Source organism: Aptenodytes forsteri, unplaced genomic scaffold (genome assembly GCF_000699145.1).
Source record: "Aptenodytes forsteri isolate BGI_AS27 unplaced genomic scaffold, ASM69914v1 Scaffold207, whole genome shotgun sequence".
NCBI classification, from domain to species: Eukaryota; Metazoa; Chordata; class Aves; order Sphenisciformes; family Spheniscidae; genus Aptenodytes; species Aptenodytes forsteri.
In genome coordinates, this window is record NW_008794836.1 from 6868283 (window position 1) to 6880103 (window position 11821).

Sequence of the window (11821 nt, forward strand, 5' to 3'; positions counted from 1 at the left end):
TAAACTACCTTGATATTTTTTGTCTAGAGTGTCAGTTATGCTACTGAGAAACCAAAAAGTAATGTCTCAGAAAGACTAGTGGCTGCATTCTTGTTTCTTGATGCTCAAACTATGGTCTGTGATTAAAGACCTTAAAAGATTCTTAAAATAAGAATGGAGAGAAAGGAAAATAATGTCTCAGAAAGACTAATGGCTGCATTCTTGTTTCTTGATGCTCAAACTATGGTCTGTGATTAAAGACCTTAAAAGATTCTTAAAATAAGAATGGAGAGAAAGGAAAAGAATGCCTGGATTCAGTCTCTGCTAAGGAATTTAAATACAGACATCATTACATTGAAGAAATAAAGTCTGACGTTCATCTGAGAAAGCAGCAGGACATTCTAATTTGAAAGTTTATGTAGAAGTTTTGGTAGAAAGTGTTTAGGTTGTTACGCACTTCTTGTGGTATAGCACATTTTCTATAGAATTTGGAAATAATGTTCTCTTATTTTAACCTTGCCAGTAATTTATATATTGCAGTTATGTCAGCATTACAATGTTGGTGTGTCTCAAAAGACAGATATTTTTTTTTTCTATACTGTTTGTGAATAGCTTTTTTTCTGTGTAGACACTTCCAACTTTTTAATTTCAAAAATTACAGGAATTACTTAACAGATTACACAATGTAAAAGAAACAGTAGCAACTTAAAATGTCTGTTTTGTCTGTACTGTTTTATTGGCGATACTACATAGCAAGTTCACGACAAATTTGATGGCTAGCAGGAGCACTGCATTCTCCTGTGATCTCCCACTTCAGTGAGACGCTTGTAGGGCGATCAACAGTTTGAGCATTTGGCCACCAAGAGAGATTCATTAGAAATAATAATGATGATGTGTATGAGAACTTAGTTTACTTCTACAACAACGTCATCTCAAACAGGTACTTTACAGCAGTTCTGCATCTGCGACTGAGACCTCCTTCTGTAGAATTCCACAACTGTTTACCTTTAGTCAGAGTAAACCCACTGAGAAACAGAAGGACAAGAGCAATTTATCCACTGCTCTTTGTAATGAATGCATAGATTATGTCTAAGCACTAGGATGATTTCTTCTTTATGTACCAGAAACTAGCAGGTTTATAGAAAATATGCATACGCTGTCTGGGATGAGAATATTAAAAAAAAAAAAGAAGTTTACCAATACATCATAAGCATGGCCTGTACTACATTTCAACTAACAATTCCTCTTACAAGTTTATGGACAAATCTAATTTATATATCAGTAGTTCATGTGAAAGTAACCTGGTGTCTCTACCTACAGGCACCAGGTAGGTCTTGAGAGTGGAATCTTGGGTTTAAGGAAGTAAGTCCATTTACTCTCCTTCCTTTGTGATTCAGTTCAGTTACAGGCAGAGATGAGCAAGGAGAAGATTTTCAGTTCTGGTTTTCAGTCATATACTTGAATCTTTTCCAGATAGGAAGAGTAGGAAAGGAGCATGAGGAGTGAAGGGAGCACTAGCCGGGAGTTGAGAGACCTGCATTTTGTTTTTAGCGGTACTACCAGTTCTGTGTATGTCATATTCCCTCCCCAGTCCATCTGTAAAATGGGAATGGTAGTACTTACTTCTTTTGTAAAGTGGGTAAATTGTTAATACAATGATCTCAAAGAGTCATTATATTAGCAATATGTTCACTATCCTATAAAAAATTTTGTAGGTAATTTGCTTTTTTCTTTGCCTTGATTTACTACAGGTAACTATCATTCAGGCTTGAATTTCTGGGAAACATAATGGTGTTCTTTGCTGCACTGTTTGTAGTACTGGCTGGAAATACAGTGAGTTCTTCTACAGTGGTTTTATCGATATCCTATGCTCTAAATGTAAATAATGGTATAATTCTTTTGCTGCTACCACATTGCATATGAAAAGGGAAGAATACATACAACAAAGTTGAGTAGGTGAATATACATGGTGGCATCAATGAAACTAAATCCCGTGGGCAGAACAGAGTTTTCCATTGAATTCCATTAATTCTGGGAAGCTTCCCATTAATTATTTTCCACTTCTGAATTTAGATGAAATAATAATTATTGAAACATATTTTAAAATCAAGTTAATCAAACTAGGTATGATTTATTTTTAAAAGTGTTTCGTTAAAGCAAATAAGAAGCCTGGTCATGTACAACTATACTTCATATTTGATTTCTTGTTCTTGCTCACTTACTGAATGTTATGTGGGAATGTTTACTTAAAAGTTTACTAAAATAACTTGCTTTGGCATTGTCCTTGTAAAAGTAGTATGTGAGAGCCACATTTGAAATGTGTCTTGAAGTAAGGTAAACCATATTGATAAGTTGCTAGTTAAAATAAATCTTAAGTATTACGTATACATGAAGCATCCAAGTTTCTTTAACCTTGTGGTGCTTAGGAGCCCAGTGGTGTCCAGATTCTCACTGTGGTAAGTGCTTCAGAAACACAGCTGACAGATACTAATGAATAGAAATAAAAAAAAAAAATATAGACAATTACCTGTCATGGCATATCCACATCTTCCCCCAACTCACAGGAGTTCCATTTTCTATTATTCAGAGATAGAACGATCTCCTTTATATCATCATATACTTGGTGATGACAGTCACAGGTACTGCACAGTTTTTCACCTTCATCTGATGTCAAATTGACACCATTCTTTATTTAGTTACATACGGCATCACAAAATGGTTGACTCTCAGAATTCTTTTGGCTCACTTTTTCCTATAGAAGTGGGAATATTCAACCACAGAATTGGTACCATGGAAGTGGTACCAGTTCTGTCTGCAGAAGCATTCCCAGTGCTTGAAGATGACAGATTTGGCAGACATGATAGACCAAATACATATCTCCATTGCAAGTTCTTTTTTCTGTATTGCTAGCTTACTTACCCACAATATGAGCCATATATGTTTTTCCTTTCAACATATCATACAATTATTGTGCACTACTGAAGTAGTTTCAGATTTCTGGAACCGTTACATTAGTGAAAATTACAACAGCCATTGGGCAGCCTGAAAGCAGACAAGAAGTGCTCAGAGGAACACTGAGATCGGTGATTTTCTAAGTGATAGTTCATTTGGTGTGCCATCATTTTCTGTACACTTTTTGGCTTCTGTGATTAAGCATCCAGCTTATGAGATGATTGAATTCAGGGTAAGTTTTGAAATCAGTATTGTATTCTAGTAGAGCCAAATTTTTACTTTCTACACTGCAACTCTTTCCCCAGATAATTCAGAGTCTAAATTTCTGAGTGCGTAAAGCATGTGAAATTGAGACCAATGCAGTTTCAATTGAAAGAGTTTGTGAATATGCAAAAATGGATAACAAAGTGAGCATTCTTCTTGAAATGGTGAGCATTCTTCTGGAATATTTAATTTATGTGCATAGATAATTACTAACTTAGATTGGCTTTAATATTGGTGAGTGGTAATAGCAGGTTGTAATTTGTTATTAAATACTTTCTAATTTTTTTTTACATTGAGAATAATATGTAGCTTCTTCATTACATTTATAGTCATAGCAGTTTTATTCCTATTTTGACCAGTAAATTTCCTGGCATCCTTCTTAGCAATAGATTTTGTAGTAAGACTAATGCAGCTACAGCTCAGGAGAACTCTCTATGCTATGTGCAACCAGGAGGAGCATTTTAAGAGGGGAATAGAGGAAGAGAGGCCTGTCAGACCCCTAACTGTTACTCACCTCATATCTGGAGAGACATTTGTTTCAAACCGATTTGCCTTGGTTATTGTGCTTTTCTGGACGTAGTGCCTATGTCAAGTATGGAAGCATAAGAGCCTTGGTCTGTCTCGGAAACAAGACTCTCTTCTACATCTTCATTCTCTTTTACCCTTCCCCCATGTTTATGTTTCTTAACCTTTGTTCACATCTTTCTGTTCTCTCCTGCTCTACTTTGTAAAACACAATGTTTCTCATAAAATAGCCATTTTAAATATCTGGGAGATTAGGCATCAGATTAAATTCAGTTCCTGTCAATTGATGGAACAGATACCAGACTATTAGCAACTACCCAATTAAACTGAGTTTACTTTTTTAAATGTGTGTGTAACATGTTGTTAAAAAAAACCACAACCCAAAACCAAAGCCCCTAAAAAATCCAGTTGGAATGTTTCTGCCCGGTACGCATGAAAGTAGGTTCTCCTTCCCTTATATTGCATTGGAATTATCCTAAACCTGTTGGGATAATTTTCCTAATGTTTATATTAACTTGTAACATTTTTACTGTCATGTACTGAAATACCAATGGTTTTAATTCCAGGAACCGTGGATAATGTCAAAAAGACCACCAGTGGGGTGGCCCAGTAGAGGAATAATAGAGTTTGTTAACTACAAGGCTCAGTACAGGAAGGATCTTGGTTTAGTCCTGAATTTACCCTTTTCAGACACAGAGTAAAGAGAAGGTACTGTATACAACAAGAAATAAATCAGAGGTATAAAATTCTGTTTCCCAACTTTCTACTTCAGAAAGATTTCATATGGGGAGACTCCAATACCAGATACAGCAAGACGATGTTGAACAGGGAAGATGTGAAGTGGATACAACGTTATAGAAAACACAAATGAGAAAAGGAAAAGTATTTTCTCCTGCTATGTAGAAATTCTTATCCCTGTAAGAAACTGAGATGTGTTTTATGAATTTGGCAGTTTTAAGGAAGATCCAAATTTGAAATTAAACCTCTTGTCCACTGTGCTGAATATTTATGTAGAGAAATACGCTGCCAAATTAGTGCTAATCAACTTTGGGTTTGGGATCAAGGAACACCAGGCGAGACCTAGTTTAGAGTCATTGGTTTGAGCTGAGGAGGGCTAGACAAAAGGGAGGGGAAAAGGAAAGGATTCCCACTGAACCAGGCATAGGCTGTACAGCTTCTGAAGGAGAGCTGTGATTGTGAGTCATGTGTTCCAAAAGTGAGTTTTAAACAGTTTTATCCACCTATAGGATTGCATGTTGGTGAAAGAAACAGAAGTTTTGAACTGAAAGTTGAAACTGAATTCACTAATAATTTTTCATATAGAATGCATAGCATGGAAAGTTATAGTCTTTATCAGAAAACTTTCTGTTTCAGGTTGGAATTGTTGGAAGAACAGGAGCTGGTAAATCAACACTGACAAATTGCTTCTTTAGAGTTCTAGAGGGATCTGAAGGCAAAATAGTTATCGATGGAATTGATATATCAACTATTGGACTCCTCGACCTACATGAAAATCTTAACATTATTCCACAGGTGAGATGTGTTCTAGAGGTAACTATTATTTTTTTTGACTAACACAAGACACTTTATTTTTTTTGGAGAAATTATAACCCCAAAGTCCACAGGCTGCCAAGAGACAGAGGCATGAAACTCCAGTAGCATTTTACTGATCTTTGAAAACAGGCTCTGTTATGGCCTATCAGGTTTTAGAATTGAATTTTTGAGAATCTTAGCTATTTGATTAGACAATAATCTTCAGTACTGCTGGCATAATGCTATCCTGAAAAATGTCACAACTGCATGTTGGCAACTATATGGAAGAAGCCTCAAAACAGGGAGACCACAAGTATGACATAAGGTTTTATTATGCCAGGTTTAGTTTAACAGTCTCAGCTAGAATAACTCATGTTCTCCAGAATCTCTATGTGTATAGCTACATATGGTGTTTTCACGTCCCACCTGAAGGCAAAACTATTTTAAAATAACTCTGTCTGAAGAATGTAGGGAATAAAGTGATATATACACAAATCATGTAATATGTATTTAAAGTAATCTGCTATGGTCTGTCACGTGAAGCTGTCCCTGCTTACTTCAGAACAGGGCAGGAAACTCAAGACTAGTTCACATATCATTAGGATTGTGTTCATGCTGGTAAACTGATTTACGTTGAAATGCTGTAGTACAGAGTAAAACCTAAGACACAAATTTAACGGTCACCTGAAGACTTTTTTCATGTTCCTGAGTGCCATTCATAAAACCATTTTTGTGCACGGGTGATGTTAATATCAGTTATAATAAATTTATCTGACATTTTCCAAAGGAAGGTCTATTTTTTTTCCTAGCTTTTTTGGAGCTTTAACTCTGGTAGTATTTCCTGTGTGTCTCTACCATAGCCTGTGCATGGAGACAAGGCTAGTATTTAAACCAAAATAGCTTGGGTCTTTCCAAGAATGAGCTGAATAGAAAAAAAAAATGTATATATTCCTTCAAATCCTTGGCTGCTTTTCCTTTGAGAAATATATTTGCTCAGGGGAATGATAAATTTACAGGTTTTGACATAACTTTAGGGTCAGAAATGGCAATACTAAACCAAATTTTATTATGCTGCAGGACTTCAAAACACGATAATTCATACATGCTCGGTTGTAACATTTTTCTTGTTTTAAGCAGCTAATACTCTATGAATCTGCACAACGTCTGACAGTTATAAATTACACAGTATTTATTTTCTCAACTGCAGTTGCAGGTCTGATTTACTGTGGATGGAGTATATTGGATCCACATCAAGGCAACTAAATTGAGAGAGGTACAGGAAAATTCAGTGAACTAACAAGCTGGGATCAGACAAGGAAACTAGAACTGGAAGGATGGAAAAATGGAGACTGGAGCTTGTGGAGAGTAGGCGCAGTCTGGAGTGTTGAACTGCATGGGTCGGGAAAATGGAACTGGACGAAGATAAAAGTCTGGGACAGAAAAAAGGGCATGGCAAGATAGCAAAGCTTTCAGTGTGCACACACGTTTTCAGATCAGTCAAATATATCGAATGCAAACAGTTCTTAACAATCATAATAAAGCACAGACTTGCAAATTCCTTTAATGATGTTCTAATGCAAGTAACATGAAGTTTACATGAAGAATATGCACAAGATCTCATACCATTTTAACAGTCCTTCTTGGTCACCTAGCTCCCTCAAAATTATCACTGTTCCACTTGCATGTAACTTGCTAGTGAATGTTGTTGGCCTTTTACACTCTACCAACTGGGTCACAACCACTGTGACTGCACTTAGTCGAGGTGTCTCTTCGCTGCCTCTAAAAACGTCAGTTCTGTTTATAAATCTGCGCAGGTATTCATATGTTGTCAAGTACTACTTCCTAAATGTGCCTTTTTAAGAAAAAGGCTTTTGTGTGCATCCAAAAAAGTGTTTAGACTTAACTACCGAATGCTTGTTTCTACAGTCGTAAGTGCTGGATGTGACCCATATGCATCCTGGCATCTACTAGTCTACGTGTACTTTTCCGGACATTCCCTGCGGTATTCAGTGCACAGAAGCTAGTGATGCTCATTGAATAAACATTTATGCAACAAATGCTTTTGTTCTTATTGCTGAATATGTCACCCTTCCTGTTGGAAATTAAGAAAATTTGACTTATAATCATAGCCGCCTAATTTTTCTTAAGAGCGCTCGTGAATGTAGTATCCAGTGCTTCACAAACTTGACAGTAGTAATAATTCATATGTTGTTGCAGTTGCCAGATGCTGGGTCTTTAGTCGGCCGTAGAACCGGTAGCACAAAGAATGCATAAGAAATCTCCTGCGCTTTACATTTCACATTTATGAAGACCTGAGCACACTGAGACCCCACGTGATTTTGTCTTTTCATCCACCAGCTTCAAAATGTTACAATTTCCCTTGCAAAGCTTCATTTCCAAAATTACTTGTCCCAGTTCCCTATGTTAATGTAAGGCTTTATGGCAGACTTTTTAGGTTTGTGTTGGAACTGTGCACTCGCATTCTGCTGTTATTTAGGACCCCGTCTTGTTTTCTGGGACACTGCAGTCGAATTTGGATCCACATGGAAAACACTCTGATCTTGAACTGTGGGAGGTACTGGAACTGCGTGACTTACAGGATTTTGTCCAGTCACTCCCAAAGAGGCTCCTTCATGAGATTTCAGAAGGTGGTGAAAATCTCGGGTATATAAACGAGAAAGTGCTATTGCAGTTATTTTCTGGTACTGTAAAACTGTGTTCCTCCCAGAGAATTTGCTTCAGAAAGTATCAGTACAAAAATGACACTTCTCCTGTCATTCAAAGTACAATTATTCTGGTAGTATGAGTTTCTTTGAGGTGGCCAGCTGGTCGCAACTGTATTAAGTCCTATGGCCTGTGCTGTATGGGAAGCCAAGGAAGTAGACTATTTTCAGCTCAAGTATATGAGTAGGTGTAAAGGAGTGGGGGGGAGGGAGGGGCAATTCACGCACCCCATAATTAGATTTGGATAGAAATGTGCTCATTTATTTAAATTTGAAAAACAAAACAAAACCAAAAAAACACCAAACCTGGAAGGAAGGCAAAACTGCAGAGAGCTTGTGCCTTTGCTTTATTTGCTTAGGCAAAGGAACTCATTTTTTCCTTGGAAAACATTAACCCATAGTTACGTAAGGAAGGTGATGCTTGAAATAAAAGCAGTCTAAGCATTAGGAGACAAATACTGAAGCTTTCAGCAGCAAAGGGGCAGGTCTTAAATGGAGTGTACTGAGTATCAACTTGAATTTTTTTGACAGATCCTTTTCAGGGGGAAGTTCCTAGAAGCCATACACCACAGCTAACACATAGGGGTATCCAAACTTTCACACTGAACATTATTAAAAAGTGGTTTAGCATTCAGTTTGGCTTATTCAGAGTCTCCATTGTAATGTGAATATAGAAGTTGAAGGCGAGACTAGGTTTACACTACGAAGTTCAGCCACAGGTGTTTAAAAGTCACACCTTAACTATTATTGGTATGCCGAGCAAGAAGAAATCAAAACTTCCAAAGCAAGGTCAACATATTTCACTAGTCTTTTTAAAAGTATAAAGTGTTGTTAAGAAAGATAGAACAGGTAGGCTCTGCAGTAATCTCAGCTTTATGTTGTTCTCCCCTTCCTCAATGTGCCTGACCTGACCTTTTATTTATGTAAAAATACATACAAGTGTATTTTTAAGTGTTGGGCAGAGACAGCTGGTCTGTCTGGCCCGTGTTTTGCTACAAAAGACAAAAATCCTGGTCCTAGATGAGGCAACAGCTTCTGTTGACGTGGAAACAGATAACTTGGTACAGTCCACCGTCAAAAGAGAGTTTTACAACGGCACAGTATTAACTGTTACATACAGTCATGGATTCAGAGAGGTAAGTAAGTTTTGGTAAACCATTTTAAAAATAAATGGCTTCCTTTAAATACATCAGTTTTCAGACTTACTAAAATTTACACTCCAACACTTTTTACCTTAGTATCTTTGTATCTCTACAATCCAAGGTATCACAAAAGACTTGGGCATCAATATTAATTTAATATTGATAGCCTGTGTTCTGTTTCCCCCTTCTAATTACAGAATTAATTTAATATTTTTCCTGCTAAGGTACAGGTATAAGCTACTATTAAGACCACTTAATTCTTTAGAGTAAATGGACTATACTGTAGCATTGTTACCAATTAAGCAAAAATGCCGTTTTCAAAAGGCTTTTTTTAATATAGGAGCTCCTAGCTTTACAAACTGATGAATTACCTAGTGCAATGATACTTCTTGTAAATAAAAGTTCCCATTATCCAGAGATATCTGTATTAGGACTGGAAAATACTGTTGAAGAGCTGATTTTTCTTCTCCTGTAACCTTTCTGCTTTTGCATTGTAGAGTGCTTGTTCTGGATGCAGGAAGGATTCTAGAATATGATACACCACACGATTTGTCACAACGAAACGGTGCCTTTTCTAAAACGGTTGCAGAGGCTGGGATAAGAAGATAAAGAAAACTAATGAATGAATTCTTAATGAAGACGAGAACTCCTTACTCCAGTAAACACTCGAGGGATATGTGGCATTCCTGATGTTTTGAGTAGCTTGCTTACTCAAAAGCTCCTCACAACACTGCTGTTTACTACAACTACAATCTGTATATATTGATCAGGTTTCTTAAAATAACTTTCTGATTTTATACAAATCACTTATTTTGATCATAATGGTGCTGGAACAACATAATGAAGCAGTAATTTTCATGGCCTGTTTTAACTGTTGCACTAGTAAAGACAGATTGAAAAATAAATCTTGCTGTTCACACACTGGTTTTAATTAAAAAATAGTACTTAATGAAGTTGCTCTCACGTTATGCCCTTTTAGTTAATACATCCTTATTATGATTGCAAATTCATTAAAACCTGTCCTGGTTTCGGCAGGGATAGAGTTAATTTCCTTTCTAGCAGCTGGTACAGTGTTTTGGATTTAGGATGAGAACAAAGTTGATAACGCACCAATGTTTTAGTTGTTGCTAGGTAATGCTTACACTAGTCAAGGACTTTTCAGCTTCCCATGCTCTACCGACGGAGAAGGCTGGAGGTGCACAAGAAGCTGGGAGGGGGCACAGCCAGGACAGCTGACCCAAACTGGCCACAGGGACATTCCATACCATGTGACGTCATGCTCAGTACATACGCTGGGGAAAGCTGGCCGGGGGGGCCGCTGCTCGGGGACTGGCTGGGCATCGGTCGGCGGGTGGTGAGCAATTGCACTGTGCATCACTTGCTTTGTGTATTATTATTATTATCATATTATTATTATCATTTTATTTCAATTATTAAACTGTTTTTATCTCAACCCACGAGTTTTTCTCACTTGTGCTCTTCCAATTCTCTCCCCCATCCCACCGGGTGGGGGGGAGTGAGCAAGCGGCTGCGTGGTGCTTAGTTGCCGACTGAAATTAAACCACGACAAAACCCCAAACTGCTTATTGTGTGGACATACAGGCAGATGTCACTTGGTGCTGATTTTTAGGACATGCATATTTGCATCTATACTTAGGTAATTCTTGAGGCCATAAACTTGCCACATTAAGTTAATTTTCCTTTTGACCTTGTGATTTCCGAACAAATGAAAAATGGTTTCAAATGACTGAAAACCATTTCTTATGTAGCTAATTGAGCATTACAAAATCACATTGTGAAAGAATCCCAGAAAAATGGGAGTCAGGTGCGGCTATCTCTTTCTTTGCTAGTAGATTTTTAATGCAAACCTCAATACTAATTACAGCAGCAGGACAGGTTATGTACATTTACTGAAAGTGTCAGTTAACCATGCCTTGTCAGCTAACCATGCCTATGCTTCTGTAGGCCACATAAATACTCGTTTTCATTTTTATTACAGTTCCTAAAACTCTTCAAATTCAATACCAACTCAATCTTCAAAAACTAAGAGAAGATGCCCATGAACTGCTTTGAAAATAATAAAGTACATTAATAAAGTTTCAGTCTACAGCCCTGTTATGTTACTTTAATATTGACACCTGGTTAATATCAAGTAGGATCTTAATTTCTTGCCCGATAGCAAGCAAACCATATTTGCTGTTTTAGAAAGGTGGTGAGAAGTGATGGAGGCTCTCTGAAGAGAGTGCCTCCAAGATGTGATTCTACTACAGTGAAGGTGAATGATTTCTCTATCCTTTCCTGAAGGTAAAAAAGAAAGCCTGTCTTCCTACATTACAAACAGAGTACTATCTAGTTTAATTGGCTACAAAACACAACTAAATATACTATCAATCACTTGCACAAAACTATTAGAAGCATATAATGATTTTAGACTAGGAACAACCCTGCCCAAGTAACTATTATCTTCTGAAAGTCCTGGAGAGGCTGGTGTGACAGAACGTTTCTCAGGAGAGAGAACAGCTTCCTGCTTTTCATCTCTGTTTTCCCCTTCTCTCCCCCCGAGTGAGGCCAACAGTACCTTCCCAACAGAGCAGAACCTTCTCGTACCAACATTTAACTTCCCTGCAACGTTCAAAGTGCCACAGGCAGGCTCTTCTGGGACTCCGCTTCCCCCAACCTTGTCCCCATCCCTTGCCCACCTTC

The 11821-nt window shown here is 37.4% G+C and overlaps 1 pseudogene; it reads left to right on the plus strand.

Annotated features, from left to right (window-relative positions):
- LOC103895016 overlaps positions 1–9727 on the plus strand; it is a 35933-nt pseudogene extending 26206 nt beyond the window's left edge.
- The last annotated feature ends 2094 nt before the right edge of the window (positions 9728–11821 follow it).